At 49.1% G+C, this 16,259-nt stretch overlaps 1 protein-coding gene across 2 annotated transcripts in view; it reads right to left on the reverse strand.

Moving 5' to 3' along the window:
* LOC147109585 (sushi domain-containing protein 6-like) overlaps nt 1-16,259 on the reverse strand; it is a 61,700-nt gene that overhangs the window by 11,779 nt on the left and 33,662 nt on the right. The window lies entirely within an intron of this gene.

Raw genomic sequence — 16,259 nt, forward strand, 5'->3', positions numbered from 1 at the left:
TCCACCTCTTTGACCAAGCTTTTGGTCACCTGCCCAAATATCTCCTTCCTTGGCTTCTTGTATCATTACCCTCCTTTCATGTGAAGCACCTTGGGACGTTTTACTACATTAAAGGCGCTGTATAAATGCAAGTTCTTGTTGTTGGGAGGTCACACATGTGCAGGAACTATGTGGTGCAGTGGGTTAGATGCTGATCTTTCACTTCAGGAGATCAGCTCAGAGCGACGGGTTGAAATTCTGCTCTGCCAGCTGGCTCGAATGGTCCATTAGGAGATAAATTTGGACAGGCTCAGTCAGGTTTAAATGGGCAAGGGCCCACCACACCAAAATATCTACAAATTGTCACTAAATTGGAGACTTCACTCAAAGGCAATTGGCGGTTTTCGGGCCTTAGTCACATGCATCTACCCCAATTATATATCTGGGAGTGTTTGACTCGGACACTGGGTGCATGAAATGGAAAGTGTTCCATTCCCCAAGGTAAAAATCTCCTGTCTTGATGACCACATAGTTGACTAAAGAAAAGACAACTTCGCTTGAACCGGTCATACAGCAGGAGCTTCACGGAGGGCCTGCGATGTGTTCCGTCAACGAAGCTAGGCGGGACATCAAGTTGTGTCGATGGAAGCAGGAAATTACAAAGTTACATCAACACCGGTGATGCGGCCGGCACCATTTTGAAAGTGGCCTTCCGCCGGGTATCCAAAGCGCCCGCCTGTTTCAGGCGATAGGCCCCTTTCAATAGGAGAATCAGGGATTTGTAATGTACATCAGGGATTTGTAACATAAATAGGTACCCCGGTTACCATTTTAAGTCAAGACTGGTCGGAGCCTTCGCAGCGCTCACTCCGAACCAGTCCTCGGGGCGATGGAACCCAAGAGGCCTGGCAAAGGTAAGTGTCGAATTATTTTTGGGGGTCCTGGAGGAGCAGGAGTGAATGATCTGGGCCACTGTCGCCCCGGGGTCTACAACCCACCGCCATCACGACCTCCCCGCACAGCTTACGTTGCGAGTGGCTGCCCCGGAATATCTGGAAGCGTCTGATCTGAAGGCATTGGGAGGCCAGTTTGGCTCACTGCAACTCGCCTGCCAGATTTAAATTGAGGCCGGGGCCTCAAAAATCACAAGGGGCCGACCAGCCCGCTACCCCGGTCAGATGCCCAAAACCAGAATTGACCCGACTGATTAAGTTCGAGTGGTTGTAACTTGTGAGGGGTATTGTATGGGGGTGAAGTGCTTCCAGGATATTTAGAGTGATGAAGGGGGATCTGCCAAGGTTTCCCACTTCCTGATCTCCAACCAGTAATCATCGAAACCCCCCAATCTCACACCATACTGTGTGGATGGTGAGCGAGGGCACCACCACTCACCACCTAGGCTCATATATGAATAATGGGAGTTCTGACGAAGGATCATCAACCTGAAACGTTAACTCTGTATCTCTCTCCACGATGCTGCCTGACCTGCTGAGTGTTTCCAGCATTTTCTGTTGTTGTTTCAGACTTCCAGCCTCCGCAGTATTTTGCTATTGTATGAATAATGGGAACCAGGATGAGGTACCACAGGGTTGGCAGTGCCAGTCAGTACCTCAGAATGAGTCACCACCTTCAGGAGAGCAAGCAAGAAGGCAAACAAGAACCGCAAAATAATACCCGATTTCATCCTCCCCACTAGCTTTCTTGGACCCATGGCCCTATATCAAGAATCCTTCCCCCTCACTTTTGTACTGTGGCTCAGTCGGTAGCACTCTCGACTCTGAATCAGAAGATTGTAGGTTCAAGCCCCACTCCAGACACTTAAGCACATAATCGAGGCTGACACTCCTAGTGCAGTACTGAGGGAGAGCTGCACTGTTGGAGATGCCATCTTTCTGACAAGATCTTAAACTGAGGCCCCATCTGCTCTGCCGGTGGACGTAAAAGATCACATGGCATTATTTTGGAGAAGAGCGGGGGAAGTTCTCCCCAGTGTCCTGGCCAATATTTATTCCTCAACCATCATAACAGATTACTTGGTCATCACCACATTGCTGTTTGTGGGATCTTGCTGTGCGCAAATTGGCTGCCGCGTTTCCTACATTACAACAGTGACTACATTTCAAAAGTGATTCATTGGCTGTAAAGTGCTTTGGGACATCTGGAGGTCGTGAAAGGCGCTACAGAAATACAGGTTCCATCTTACTGCAGTTAGTAACCAGCAAAACGGTCTCCATAGCAACAGCCAAGAGACTCATTCTGTTGCCATGTATTATTGAAACAGATTGTCAATCCGCTGGGATTCATTCGGAGTTGCGCAAAAACCACACTTTAGGCTAACGACGGTAAATAATGAGGTCTGTAATTGAGCAATACCACAATTAAATCTGCTCCCCACAGGAATGGTCAGGACATCGCACAATGCACCACTTACTGACTGTATCTCTACTGATGTTAATCCAGCTCCCTCACACTGTCACTCAGTAACCGCTCCCCCAGCACCCTGTGTTACTGACTGTATCTCTACTGATGTTAATCCAGCTCCCTCACACTGTCACTCAGTAACCTCTCCCCCAGCACCCTGTGTTACTGACTGTATCTCTACTGATGTTAATCCAGCTCCCTCACACTGTCACTCAGTAACCTCTCCCCCAGCACCCTGTGTTACTGACTGTATCTCTACTGATGTTAATCCAGCTCCCTCACACTGTCACTCAGTAACCCCTCCCCCAGCACCCTGTGTTACTGACTGTATCTCTACTGATGTTAATCCAGCTCCCTCACACTGTCACTCAGTAACCTCTCCCCCAGCACCCTGTGTTACTGACTGTATCTCTACTGATGTTAATCCAGCTCCCTCACACTGTCACTCAGTAACCCCTCCCCCAGCACCCTGTGTTACTGACTGTATCTCTACTGATGTTAATCCAGCTCCCTCACACTGTCGCGTTCAGCAGCGCGACATGAACCTGGTGATTGTTGTCCTACTCTATTCTAAAGATAGCTGGAATGAAGTGGGAATAGCGAATGATCAGATGGTTACAGTGACACATATTTTTCTTTAGTATTATGACTAGAGGAGCTGGGATTGTTCTCTTTAGAGCAGAGAAGATTAAGGGGAGATTTAATGGAAATGTTTAAGATCATGAAGGATTTTGATAGAATAAATAGGGAGAAATTGTTTTCACTGGCAGGAGGGCTGGTAACGAGAAGATACAGAATTAAAATAATTGGCAAAAGAACCAGCAGGGAGATGAGAATTTTTTTTTTTTTTATTAAACTCAGCGAGTTACAGTGATCTGTAATGCAGTGTCTGAAAGGATGGTGGAAGCAGAGTCAACATTTGTAAAGGAAAAATTTACAGGGGCTATGGGGAAAGACTAATTGGACATCTCTCTCAAAGAGCCGGCACAGGCACGATGGGCCACATGACACTCACACACTTCAGCTGAGCTGGAAGGTGGTGGCAGTATCACTGTGACCTCAGAGGAGGCAGGAATACATTCAGTGTGGGTAATACTTCGGAGTTCCCTCACCCCCATCCTAGTGGCTCCCCATCTCTCCTGAAGGCCCTTACTCTATGGGTTCTTGTTAACCCACCACCCCTCATACACATCTCCATCCTACGACTACCATCATAGAAAGCCACTTGTCAATTGTCAGCTGTGCTTAGTTGGCAGCAAGCTCGCCTCCGAGTCAGAAGGCGTCTGCCACGGCTCAGTGTGTAGCACTCTCGACCAAGTCAGAATGTCGTGGGTTCAAGCCCCACGCCAGGGACTGGAGCACAAAATCTCGGCCGACACTCCCAGTGCAACACTCCCTCCGTACTGCACTGGGTCGGAGGTGCCGTCTTTCAGATTGGACGTTAAACCGGGGTCCCGTCTACTCTCTCAGGTGTACGCAAAAGATCCCACGGTACGATTTCCAAGAAGAGCAGGGGAAATATTTGGTCATTATCTCATTGTTGTCTGTGGGATCTCGCTGTGCCCAAACTGGTTGGGGCATTTCCCTACATTACAACAGCGAGGACACTTTAAAAGTACTTCATTGGCCGTAAAGCTTTTGGACGTCCTTTGCCATGAAAGGCGCTGTATAAATGCAAGTTCTTTCTTTTCAATGACAAACTAGCTCAGTGCCAAAAGGGTTACAAATACCACTGATAGCGTAGCTGGACAGCTGCCACATTTCTGTCCAGAATATGACACTGCCCTCAGCGGACTGTATTGTTAGAGGAACAATCAGATCAGACAAACAATAGCAACCCACAGTACATAGCCAGGGTACGAGCTGAGCTCACCCTCACTTTGCACGAGACAGAGAGTGGGGGGGAGAGGCAGAGAGAGAGAGAGAGAGAGAGAGAGAGAGAGAGAGAGAGAGAGAGAAAGGCTGAGAGGGGAGAAAGATTGGGAGAGTGGAAGAGACAGAGCAGAGAGAGAGCACAAGACAGATACACACAGAAAGGGGACACACCCACAGACATAGAGGAGCGAGAATGAGACAGATAGAGATATACACACACAGACAGAAAAGAGAACATGAGACAAGTGAGAGAGAGAGAGAGAGAGAGAGAGAGAGAAAACAAAACACAGGAGAGAAAGACAGAGAGAGCACAACAGAAAGTGAAAGACACACAAACACAGAAAAATGGTGAGGTACAGATGAGAGGGGGAGAGAGCGAGACCTCAGACCATCCCAAAGCACTTCACAGCCAATTTTGAAGTGTAGCCACTGTTGTGATGTAGGAAATGCAGTCAATTTGTGCACAGCAAGGTCCCACAAACAGCAATAAGATAATGGCCAGATAGTCTGTTTTAGTGATGTTAGTTGAGGGATAAATATTGGCCAGGACACCAGGGAGAACTCCCCTGCTCTTCTACAAATTAGCGCCATGGAATCTTTTACATCCACCCGAGAGGGGAGAAGGGGCCTTGGTTTAACGTCTCATCTTAAAGATGGCACCTCCAACTGTGCAGCACTCACTCAGTACTGCACTGGGAGTGTCAGCCTAGACTTATGCTCAAGTGTCTGGAGTGGGGACTTGAACCCACAACCTTCAGACTCAGAGGAAAAACTTCGCAATGTAACAGGAAAAAGATTATACACCCACACACAGGAATGTGTTGCAGAGGGAAAGCAAGAGCCAGACAGGCAGAGACACAGACCAGAAGAGCGAGGCACTGCCTTTAATAAATTGAATGAGAATTAAGTAAAAGTATAACTGTGGTTTTGTTAATTTTGTGACTTAGCAACTCCCTAGGGAATCATCTGATCATTCCACAAAAGGCTTCGTCTTGACATAATTGAGATTGCTCGATTACTGTACCATGCAAGAATAATCAAACCTTTGTACCGACAACACAGAGTGCGATCACTTACACTACTTAACCCAGATTTCCTTCCCCCCCCCCGGTGAGATAAAAAAATGACTCCAATCAAAGACCCCAGTTGCAGGTAAGTGATGCACATTAATGTTCCACATAGAAAGGGCCTCAGTAAAATGGGAAAGCTCTCTGTGGGTAGGGAGGAGCTGTGGGGAAATTGATCCAACCCTCCCCATAAAAAGGCCCTCCCCCCTGGAACCAAACCCCAGGGAGTCCCGGAAAGACCCACTGGAGAATAAAAGGGGTAACACAAGTTCTTAGTTTCCCACTCCATTCACCAAGGCTTAAAGGGGTATCACTTCCTCAGCAAAGTGAGGAATCGGTCAGTAGGGGAGGAGAGTACAAGAAGCGAGGCGGTCCAATCTGCCTATTCTTGCATAACAGCAGGCACAACAACAACTTGCATTATATGGTGCCTTTGATGTAATAAAAATGTCCCATGGTGCTTCACGGGAGCGTAATCAGACAAAACTTGACAGAGCCACATAGGAGATATTACAACAGGTGACCAAAAGCTTGGTCAAAAGGGTGGGTTTTAAGGACCATCTTAAAGGAGCAGAGGTAAAGAGATAGAGGCAGAGAGGTTTAAGCAGGGATTTCCAGAGCTTAGGGCCTAGGCAGCTAATGGCACGGCCAACAATGGTAGGGGTGATGAAAATCGGGGCTGCACAAGAGGCCAAAATTAGAGGAGCGCAGATATCTCGGAGGGTTGTAGGGCTGGAGGTGGTGACAGAGATAGGGAGGGGGCAAGGCCATGGAGGCACAGACTAAAGAGACCCATCTGGAGCCCAGCTTTAGGCTGGAATACGATTCCCACATTCTCGCCACACAGGTCAGGGAGTAGCAGAGATCCCCACCTGGCTAAGCTCAGGAAACCCAAGAATCAGTGTGAGGGGAAAGTCTCCCGGAGACCTGGGCGGCTTGCTCCATGGCTCAAAATGCCCGAGTGAGCAGGCCAGGCCCAGCTTAGATTGGCCTTTCATCCCATTTGATGTCTGTGCCCAAAAGGGCTGCCGTGCTTCCCTACAAAAACAGAATGACTACACTTCAATTTGTTGGCTCTTCGGGACGTCCCGAGGACATAAAAGGTGCTAAATAAATGTAAGCTCTCTTTCTGCCTCAGAATCTTTGCTTTGATGGATGGTTTCCTCTCAAATTCAGCTCTTTGTTCTCAAGAGCAGTCAGGAATATAGGAACAAGAGGAGGCCATTCAGCCCCTCGAGCCTCTTCCGCATTCAATTGGATCATACCTAATCTTGATCATAACTCCATCTACCCATCTCGACTCCGTAACCCTTAATACCATTGCCTAACAAAAATCTATCAATTTCTGTTTGTGAAATTTTCAGTTGACGTGCCGCCCCACCGCCAACAGCGTTTTGGGGAGGGGGGGGTGGGGAAAAGAGTTCCAGATTTCCACTACCCTTTGTGTGAAGAAGTGCTTCCTGACATCACCCCTGAATGGCCCAGCTCTAATTTTTAAAGGTTTGCCCCCTTGTTCCAGAGGAAATAGTTTCTCTCGATTCACCCTATCAATGCCTTTAAATCATCTTAAACACCTCAATTAGATCACACGTTAATCTATACTCAAGGGAATACGAGCCTAGTCTAGTCTATCTGGTCTACATAATTTAACCCTTTTAGCCCTGGTATCATTCTGGTGAATCTGTGCTGCTCCCTCTCCAAAGCCAATACATCCTCCCGAGGTGCAGTACCCTGAACTCAATGCAGTGCTCCAGATGGCATCTAACCAGTGCTCCGTACAGCTGTAACACAACTCCCACACCTTTGTATTCCAGCCCTCTGGAGATAAAGGCCAACATTCCATCAGCCTTTTCAAATTATTTTTTGTACCTTCCGACAGTTCCCAAGTGATTTCTGTACATGGACCCCTAAATCTCTCCGCTCCCCCACAGTTCCCAGCTTATCACCATTTAGAAATACTCTGCTCTTTCTTCAAACCAAAGTGGATGACCTCACACTTCCCCACATTGAACTCCATCTGCCACAGTTGGATGAACTTCATGACCAGTGGTTCTGTACAAATAGATTCCCCTCTCACTTTTCTCTTCAGCTTTCCTTTTATTTTGTCATGCTTCCTGTCAATGGAGAGTAAAAGAAGCCAGCATACAATTGGGGACAAGGGGGTATCCCAGAATCTGTAGCACTTGCAAAAACCCCGCATTAAGCCTACAGGCCCCATAGCTTTAATAGAGGGCTTTCTGCATAGCCATGAATTCTGGGATAGCCGTGCTTCCATAGTGATCCCATGCTTTATTTTGCCGTTCAGTGAAAGAAAGCAAGAGAAATGCTGGGAATAACTCTGTGGATTTGTGGATCTCCTTTGCCAGACTCCAGCCAAATGGAGGCAGAGTTGGTAGCCATGGATTATTGCTACATAGATATGTCTCAAATCAGGAGGCAACTGCCCAGACTGGGATGTCCTACTGGGAAGAAAGGATACACCAAGACCAAACCTCAAAAGTAGCAACTCGCCAAGGCTTCTTCGGCAGCACCTCCCAAACCCGCGACCTCTACCACCTAGAAGGACAAGGGCAGCAAGCGCATGGGAACACCATTACTTCCAAGCTACGCACCATTCCAATTTGGAGATACATCGCCGTTCCTTCATCGTCTCTGGGTCAAAATACTGGAACTGCCTTCCTAACAGCACTGAGGGAGCACCTTCACCACACGGACTGCAGCGGTTCAAGGTGGCTCACCACCACCTTCTCAAGGGCAGCTAGGGGTGGGGAACAAATGCCAGCCTTGCCAGCGACGCCCACATCCGGAGATTGAATTTTAAAATTTTTTATACAGAGCCTTCCACATACTCAGGATGTTCCAAAGCACTTCACTGCCATTGATGTACTTTCTCAAAGAGTAGTCACTGTTGTACATTGAGGGGTTCAGACAGCATCATAAACCATGAGATTGAAGCAAAGGTCACCGCCACTGAACCCTCGCAACAGAATTACAGCCCCCATCCGCAGATGGGCATCGAACATGGTTGTGTGCGTGTTTTTAAAAGGCCTGACATATACCTCATGGGATGTTGGGTTATTTGGGGTAAATTGCCAAGCAGTCAGCCTCAGCCTCTCCTCCCAACCCTCACACTATTTCAGTCCCTTCCCCACGGGTCAGCAGTTTGGAGGGGGCGGGCCAGCGAAGACAGCAGTGCCCCTGGGCGAGGGAAGGGCCAGGATCGCTCTGTCAGTTCCATGCCCAGTGCACATTGCTGGTCTGCACGAGTAAGTGGGGGCCAGTCAGTCAACGAGTCTGTGAGAAGGAGGCAATTAAAAAAAAAACACAGCTCCGAGGTTGCGCATCAAGGAATTGCCACAGCGGCCCATGCAAGCTAGAAGCAGATGGAGCAGTATATCCATCCTCATTTATAAATAAAAGGTTGTCTGGCGGAAGGGTTGCATCTAACCGCAGTCTATCAATTATTAATCAAGTTGCGATGAATAGAAACGAAACTGTGGTCACCGTTCACAGCTCCATCTGCTCAGCCTTAGCAGTGGCTCCGTGGTAGCCCTCTCACCCGAGTCAGAAGGCCGTGGGTTAACGCCCCACTCCAGAGACCCGAGCAAATAATCCAGGCTTACACTCCAGTGCAGTACTGAGCGAAAGCTGCACTGTCAGATGTGCCACCTTTCGGATGAGACGTTTAACCAAGGCCCTGTCTGCCCTCTCAGGTAGATGTAAAAGGTCTCATGGCTCTATTTCGAAGACGAGCAGGGGAGTTCTCCTCGGTGTCCTGACCAATATTTATCCCTCAACCAACATCATTAAAAACAGATTATCTGGTCATTATCACATTGCTGTTTGTGGGAGCTTGCTGTGCATAAATTGCCTGTCACATTTCCCACCTTACACGGTGACTACACTTCACAAAGTACTTCACTGGCTGTAACACACTTTGGGATGTCCCGAGGTCATGAAAGGCACTATATAAATGCAAGTTCTTTCTTTAAAGCTCCCAACACAATACTAAAGATCTCACTCCTGCACCCTTTGGTTTCAGCCTTTTTACGCTGAAATGCAAACTCATTTTAAACACACCTTCTGCCCCTACCCCCGGAGCAGAAAGTTCAATTGCACAGTGAAGGCACTGGAGCATCAGTCCTCAGCATTCACTGGTCACCTTACAACAAGTGAGCCAACAGAGTGCTCCATCTCGTTTAAACAGTACAGCCGGTGCTGACATGTTCGTACAAGCTGACAAATGCCATCCTAAAGACCCATAACCTTCAACCTCTGACACCATGGGCAGGATTTTCATTGGGTCGTGGAGGCGGGATTGGAGGCGTGCGGGGGGGGGGGGGGGGTTTAAAGTCGCGAATTCGGGGGGCACGAACCCATCCCGCCCCCAACTCGCCTCCATGCCAATTTCAAAGGAGGCAGGTACCTGCCCTGTGCTGGGACCCGCCTACCCGAGGCGGGAAGGGATTAGTGTCAATTAACTACCTGTTAACAGGTAGTTAACAGGCAGTTTTTAGCCTAATCCCTATTTTTAATGCTGAAGTGTGGGATTCCCAATGGCTCCAAACCACGCCAAGTTTGCGAGGCGGGCCGTCGGGTTGAAGGACTTGGAGAGGTCGAGATGTCGGTGTTCAGGTGAGTGATGTGTGCATGAGTGCAAAGGTAAGTGTGTTTGGTGTGTCTAAAGAAGTTTAAATTATCTTCACTTACCTTTTCAGCCTTCCTTCCTTTAGGTCTCGGGAGTCCCTCATCTCACCGGCACAGAAAGCAGAATGGCTTGAAACTGTCAAAAGTGACAGCCTTCAGCTTTCTGTGCAGGAGAGATTTCTAACGGAGTCTGTGGAGAAGGACTCATGTTAGAAGTAAGACTGTCAGTGTTTGACAGCTTCAAACAGCTGTGAAACACTGATATTTCATCTGTCAAAACCTCTTGACAGATGAAATTTCAGTCTGTGATGTCACCTGTTGCCGGGTGGCCCTTAATTGGCCTGCTGAGCCCGCTGGGTGGGCTCAACAAGGTCAATCAAGTTAAAATCGCGTGGATTGGCCACATCACGATGGAGGCGGGACAACAACCCCAAAAGTTGTAGTCCTGCCTCCATCACATCCCCTGAATGAAAATCCAGCCCCATGTGTTCCATTCCCATAGCAGCTGTTGGCAATGTTAGTCAAAGGGCTGGGAAAGGCAAACTGAACCGGAGACAGGGGGTGGGACAGGATTAGGGTTTGGGATTGAGGCAGACGTGGGGTGGGATCTAGGTTTGGGATTGAGGCAGACGTGGGGTGGGATCTAGGTTTGGGATTGAGGCAGGACGTGGGGTGGGATCTAGGTTTGGGATTGAGGCAGGGAGTGGGATCAGGGCTTTAATTCTGATGTTTGTTTATGCAGCTGGTAGAATCTTCATTGCAAACCTCATTAAGGCCAACAAGCACATCAGCATCATAACACATAAAGGTAAGAGCACCACTGACATAAGTGTTTACATTTTAGAAATTTCTGGATTGAGTGCATGGCCCACAACCAGACAGGTGTCGATCCCAATCCGGTCACAGTCGGACAGGTGTCGATCCCAATCCGGTCACAGCCGGACAGGCGTCGATCCCAATTCGGTCACAGCCGGACAGGCGTCGATCCCAATTCGGTCACAGCCGGACAGGTGTCGATCCCAATCCGGTCACAGCCGGACAGGTGTCGATCCCAATCCGGTCACAGCCGGACAGGTGTCGATCCCAATCCGGTCACAGTCACAGCCAGACTGATTCAGAGTTGGGTTACAGTGAAGCCAAAGCCGGAACTATCCGGAACTATGTCAATTTAAAAAAAAGAAATTTTAAAATTTCGACCACCAATAAGTAATTAAAAGTACGAGAGAGGGAGAGAGAGAGAATTTTCTTTGTTTATTCACTGAATATCTCAAGCCCTGTTGCTACACTATCAGGCACTTAACTCACAGGCAAAGAGCTGACGATGTGGGCTACGCTGTAACTTCCATCACACATCCCGAGGCCTAGCATGGTGCAGTGTTGGGGAGAAATGGGAGAGGTAGATTTGTACTTGCTGCATCAGGGCTTGGGACAGGGGGTCCGGCGGGGCTTGGGACGGGGTGGGATCATTAAGTTTCGTTACTGTTTTCAGTTGCGTCAACAAGCAAAGGCCTGCATGGGAGCGACATAAAGCTTCACACCAGGGGCAGACAAAGCCACATCCTGCAGGCAGCTGCCGCAGGCCCAAGATACAGCAGGCCTTTCTCCTGCCCTCTGTCAACTCCTACGCCCTATAAAAAAAAATACAGCAGCTGGTGCGGAGCCACGCTTGCAGCTCAGCTTTGTAATGCATCCACCTAGCTGGCTGCCTGATGGCAGATGGGGTCCCCCCCCCCCGACCACCCCCACCCCCAGCAGGCGTAGGCCCGGACGGCAACTGAATTAAACAGCTGTGCCCTATTGACGTCTAGCATGTGCCCTATCAACCTGGGGTGGGGAGGGTAACGGTCAACACACAATGGTTACTGGCCAAAAAGGTACAAACTACTTGTGTAACTCCAGACTGACAATCCCAGTGCAGTACTGAGGGGGAACTGCACTGTTGGAGGTACTGTCTTTCGGATGAGATGTTAAACCAACTCTGAAAAGATCCCACGGCACTATTTCAAAGACCAGGGGAGTTTTCCCCGGTGCCCTGGCCAATATTCATCCTTCAACCAACATCACTAAAACAGATGATCTAGCCACGATCACATTGCTGTTTGTGGGACCTTGCTGTGGGCATTTCCTACATTACAACAGGAACTACACTTCAAAACATATTTCATAGGCTGTAAAGCAGTTTGGGACGTCCCGAGATCACGAATGCCGCAATGTAAATGCAAGTTTTTGTGTTCTTTATTATGAGATAATAAGCTTGCAGATTTAATTTGGGGGGGGGGGGGGGGGGGGGGGGGAGACTGGAAGTGCAGGGAGGTAACCGCTCCTGCTGTAAGACAAGTCGCTCGACAGTTTGCAAATTCCCAGAATATTGCAGCCCAGGTTACAAATCAGTGCACATATCAGTATCGTTTCCTTCTGGCCTTTTTCCCCCCAAAGGGGCACTATCCACACAGAAAGACAAATCTTCAGCGATCCCTTCTTTCCGAGGGGGCATGCATCATTTTGTGTGTGTGTGTGCGCGCGTACCTTGTAGGTTCCCACACTGTAATGTATGTACCTTTAAGGGGGGGGGGGGAAACTACTTTCTACAGCTCATGTATACTGTAGTACCAGCAGTGACCACACCTGTATATAACGCTGAGTAGTAATCTGTTGTTTCAGTTGCAGTTTGAACCACGTTGAGTAAACACCTGTTGTACCGTTCTCTGCAGTCCTTTTCTTATTACACGGACGTAACAGTGGCGACGAGCAAGTTCGAACCTACCTGCAACTCTGCATCACCTCCCAGGGATTCGCTCCTGGAGAAGAGTGGAAGAAGGTCGAGTCCAGAAGCACGGGCGTCGACCACAGGCAACCGCCCAGTCATCCAGCGGAGATTTGAGCATCGCAGGGGAGGCTGTCGAGAGGCAGGCTTGGCTTTCCAGTCACGGTGGTCCAGCGAAACGGGCTGGCAACAGGTACTGCGCAGACCCTTCCTGGACAGCGACAGGCTAGAGCCCGACCGAGCGGCACAGGAAAAGGCCGAGCAGCGTCGATGGGGGAAAGAGAGAGAGGGCAGAGCGCACAGGGCACAGCCGGTGTTCAGGACCGAGTGGCGTCAACGGGGGAGAGAGGCGAGAGAGAGCAGAGCGCAGCCGGTGGTCAAGAGCCGAGCAGCGTCAACAGGGGAGAGAGGCGCGCAGGAAAACGCGAGGCGCTGCCATTGCCACGAGGACTGCAGAGAGCGGCGTTGGCAACAGCGCAGGAGCAGCGCATGAAACCCACAGGGCGTCGCCATTTGCCACGAGGACCGCCGAGAGCGGCGTTGGCAGCAGCGCGGAAGACGCCATTTTAAGCCGCAGCGAAGAAAGGAAAGCACGGGAGACGCCATTTTACGCCAGTCTAACCACACCCAAAAATGCCGAAGAGTGGCAGTATCACAGCGTTCGACAATGAAGTCGAAGATTGGACAACATATGTCGAATGCATAGAAGTATACTGCAAGGCAAATGAAGTGCCAGATGACAAGAAAGCACTGGTATTGTTGAATTCAATGGGTGCAAAAACGTATGGCTTACTACGAAACCTAGTAACCCCAGAGAAGCCAGTAGAAAAGGATTTTGAAAACAGTGTCAATCCTACAGGACCAATTAAGCCCCACACCGTTGCTGATAGCAGAAAGATTTAAGTTTCACAAAAGGAACCAGCATAAAGATGAAAGTAATGCTGAGTATTTAATGGAACTGCGCAAGCTATCGAAACACTGCCAGTTTGGAACGGGACTAGCAGATGCTTTAAAGGGACAAGTTTGTGTGTGGGCTTCAAAGTGAAGGAACCCAGAAACGGCTTCCATCAGAAAAGGATCTTACGCTGGACAAGGCTTTCAGCATTGCAGTATCACACGAAGCAGCAGCACGGGGCACTGCAGAGATACAACGGAGACCGCAAGAATATGGCACAAATGAAATGTCATGCGGAACAGTGAAGTGCTATCGCTACGGCAGAACAACACATGACCAGAATGATTGCTGGTTCAAGGACAAAGTGTGCAGACAGTGTGGAAAAGTAGGACACATAGCAAGAGTCTGCAGGTCGGGAAAGAAAACCAGCAGCAAGAAATCTCCACAGGAGAAGTACAAGAAGGTAGCACGGTGGCATAGTGGTTAGCACTGTTGCCTCACAGCGCCAGGGACCCAGGTTCGAATCCGGCCTCGGGCGACTGTCTGTGTGGAGTTTGCACATTCTCCCCGTGTTTGCGTGAGTTTCCTCCGGGTGCTCCGGTTTCCTCCCACAGTCCAAAAATGTGCAGGTTAGGTTGATTGGCTATGATAAATTGACCCTTAGTGATAGGGGGATTAAATACGTGGGGTTACGGGGATAGGGTGGGATATGTGTTGGTGTAGGGGTTACGGGGATCGGGTGGGATATGTGTCGGTGCAGGCTCGATGGGCCGAAATGGCCTCTATCTGCACTGTGGGGTTTCTGTGATTCTGTGAAGGTAGATAAGGTGACGGAGAGTAGTTCAGACGAACAGAAGAGTGATACAGACTCCCGAAGCTAGGAGCTGGGTTGTCTGAAACTACATAATGTGATCAAAACGGAGGATCACCAAACTCTGGGTCACGCTCAAGATAGCAGGAGTCCAAGTGAAAATTGAATTGGACACAGGATCAGCCCTAACAGTCATAAACCGAAGGGACTACAAGCGACTATTCTCACATATACCCTTGAGAGATACAAAGATTGTCTTGAAGACGTACACGGGGCAAAAAGTCTACCCCAAAAGAAAAATAAGGGTGAACGTTATATATAATGGCAAAGAAACACCAAAAATGGACCTATATGTATTGCCAGATGGAGGACCACCACTACTAGGACGTGAATGGATCCGGAAGATACAGCTAGATAGGCAGTCCATACAAGCACTGACTGTAGATGCCAAAAAGGATGACGACGTCACACCTGGACGACTGTCAAAAATGCTAACTGACGCACAAGAAGTGTTCCAGCAGGGACTCGGAACACTAAAAGGCATAACAGCGACGATCAAAATAGAGGAAAATGCAAGGCCAAAGTGTTTTTTTTTTGTTTTTTTTTTAAGGCCAGACTTATGCGATCCGCCCAGCCGTCGAAGCAGAGCTGGAAGGTTTGGAACATTCAGGAGTACTGTCCAAAGTGGAGTGGAGCGAGTGGGCTACACCCATCGTTCCTGTAATGAAGAGGTCGTTGAGTAATACACCTGGGGAACCAAAGAAGGTTCGCATCTGTGGGGACTTTAAGGTGACAGTGAACCCAGTCCTTCACACTGTACAATATCCGCTTCCGCGGATTGAAGATATTTTCGCCTCGCTATCTGGAGGGAAATGCTTCACTAAGATTGATCTGGCCCAGGTGTACCTGCAAATGGAGGTAGAAGAAGCCCCGAAACAGTACCTCACGATCAACACTCAACGGTCTCTACCAATACAACCGGCTGGTGTTCGGAGTAGCATCAGCTCCGGCTATTTGGCAAAGGGCAATGGAGCAAGTCCTGCAAGGGATTCCAGGGACCCAGTGTTATTTGGACGACATCCTGGTCACGGGCGAAAATGACAGTGATCACCTCGCCAACCTGGAGCAGGTGCTCACTAGATTGAAGGAATATGGGCTCCGAGCTAATCGCCACAAATGCGAGTTTTTCCAGAAGCAGATCTCGTATTGTGGCCACGTTATTGATAAAGAGGGGCTACATAAGTCCCCTGAAAAGATTGAGGCAGTAGTCAAGGCTCCAGCACCGGAAAATGTGACACAACTGAGGTCGTTCCTCGGGCTGGTGAACTACTACCATAAGTTCTTGCCGAATTTGTCTACCGTACTACACCCACTGAACACCCTACTGCAAACGGGGGTACCATGGAAGTGGAGTGACGAATGTAAACGAGCTTTCCAGAAGAGCAAAGCATTGATCACATCAAAAGAGGTGTTGGCTCATTTCAACCCAGCACTACCAATTCGGTTGGCGTGTGATGCATCACCCTATGGCATTGGAGCGGTGCTGTCGCACAAATTCCTGGACGGCTCGGAGAGGCCAGTAGCCTTTGCGTCTCGGTCACTAACCTCAGCCGAGCGTAACTACGCCCAGATTGACAGTGAGGCCCTCAGCCTAGTGTGGGGAGTGAAAAAGTTCAATCACTATCTGCACGGGCAGAAGTTCACCTTGCTGACTGACCACCAACCACTTGTCTCCATCTTTAATCCAAGGAAGGGCGTTCCGGTGATGACTGCGCAACGGCTACAAAGATGGTCCCTTTT

Source organism: Somniosus microcephalus, chromosome 12, assembly GCF_052327205.1.
Source record: "Somniosus microcephalus isolate GS21.2 chromosome 12, FLI_Smic_1.0, whole genome shotgun sequence".
NCBI classification, from domain to species: domain Eukaryota; kingdom Metazoa; phylum Chordata; class Chondrichthyes; order Squaliformes; family Somniosidae; genus Somniosus; species Somniosus microcephalus.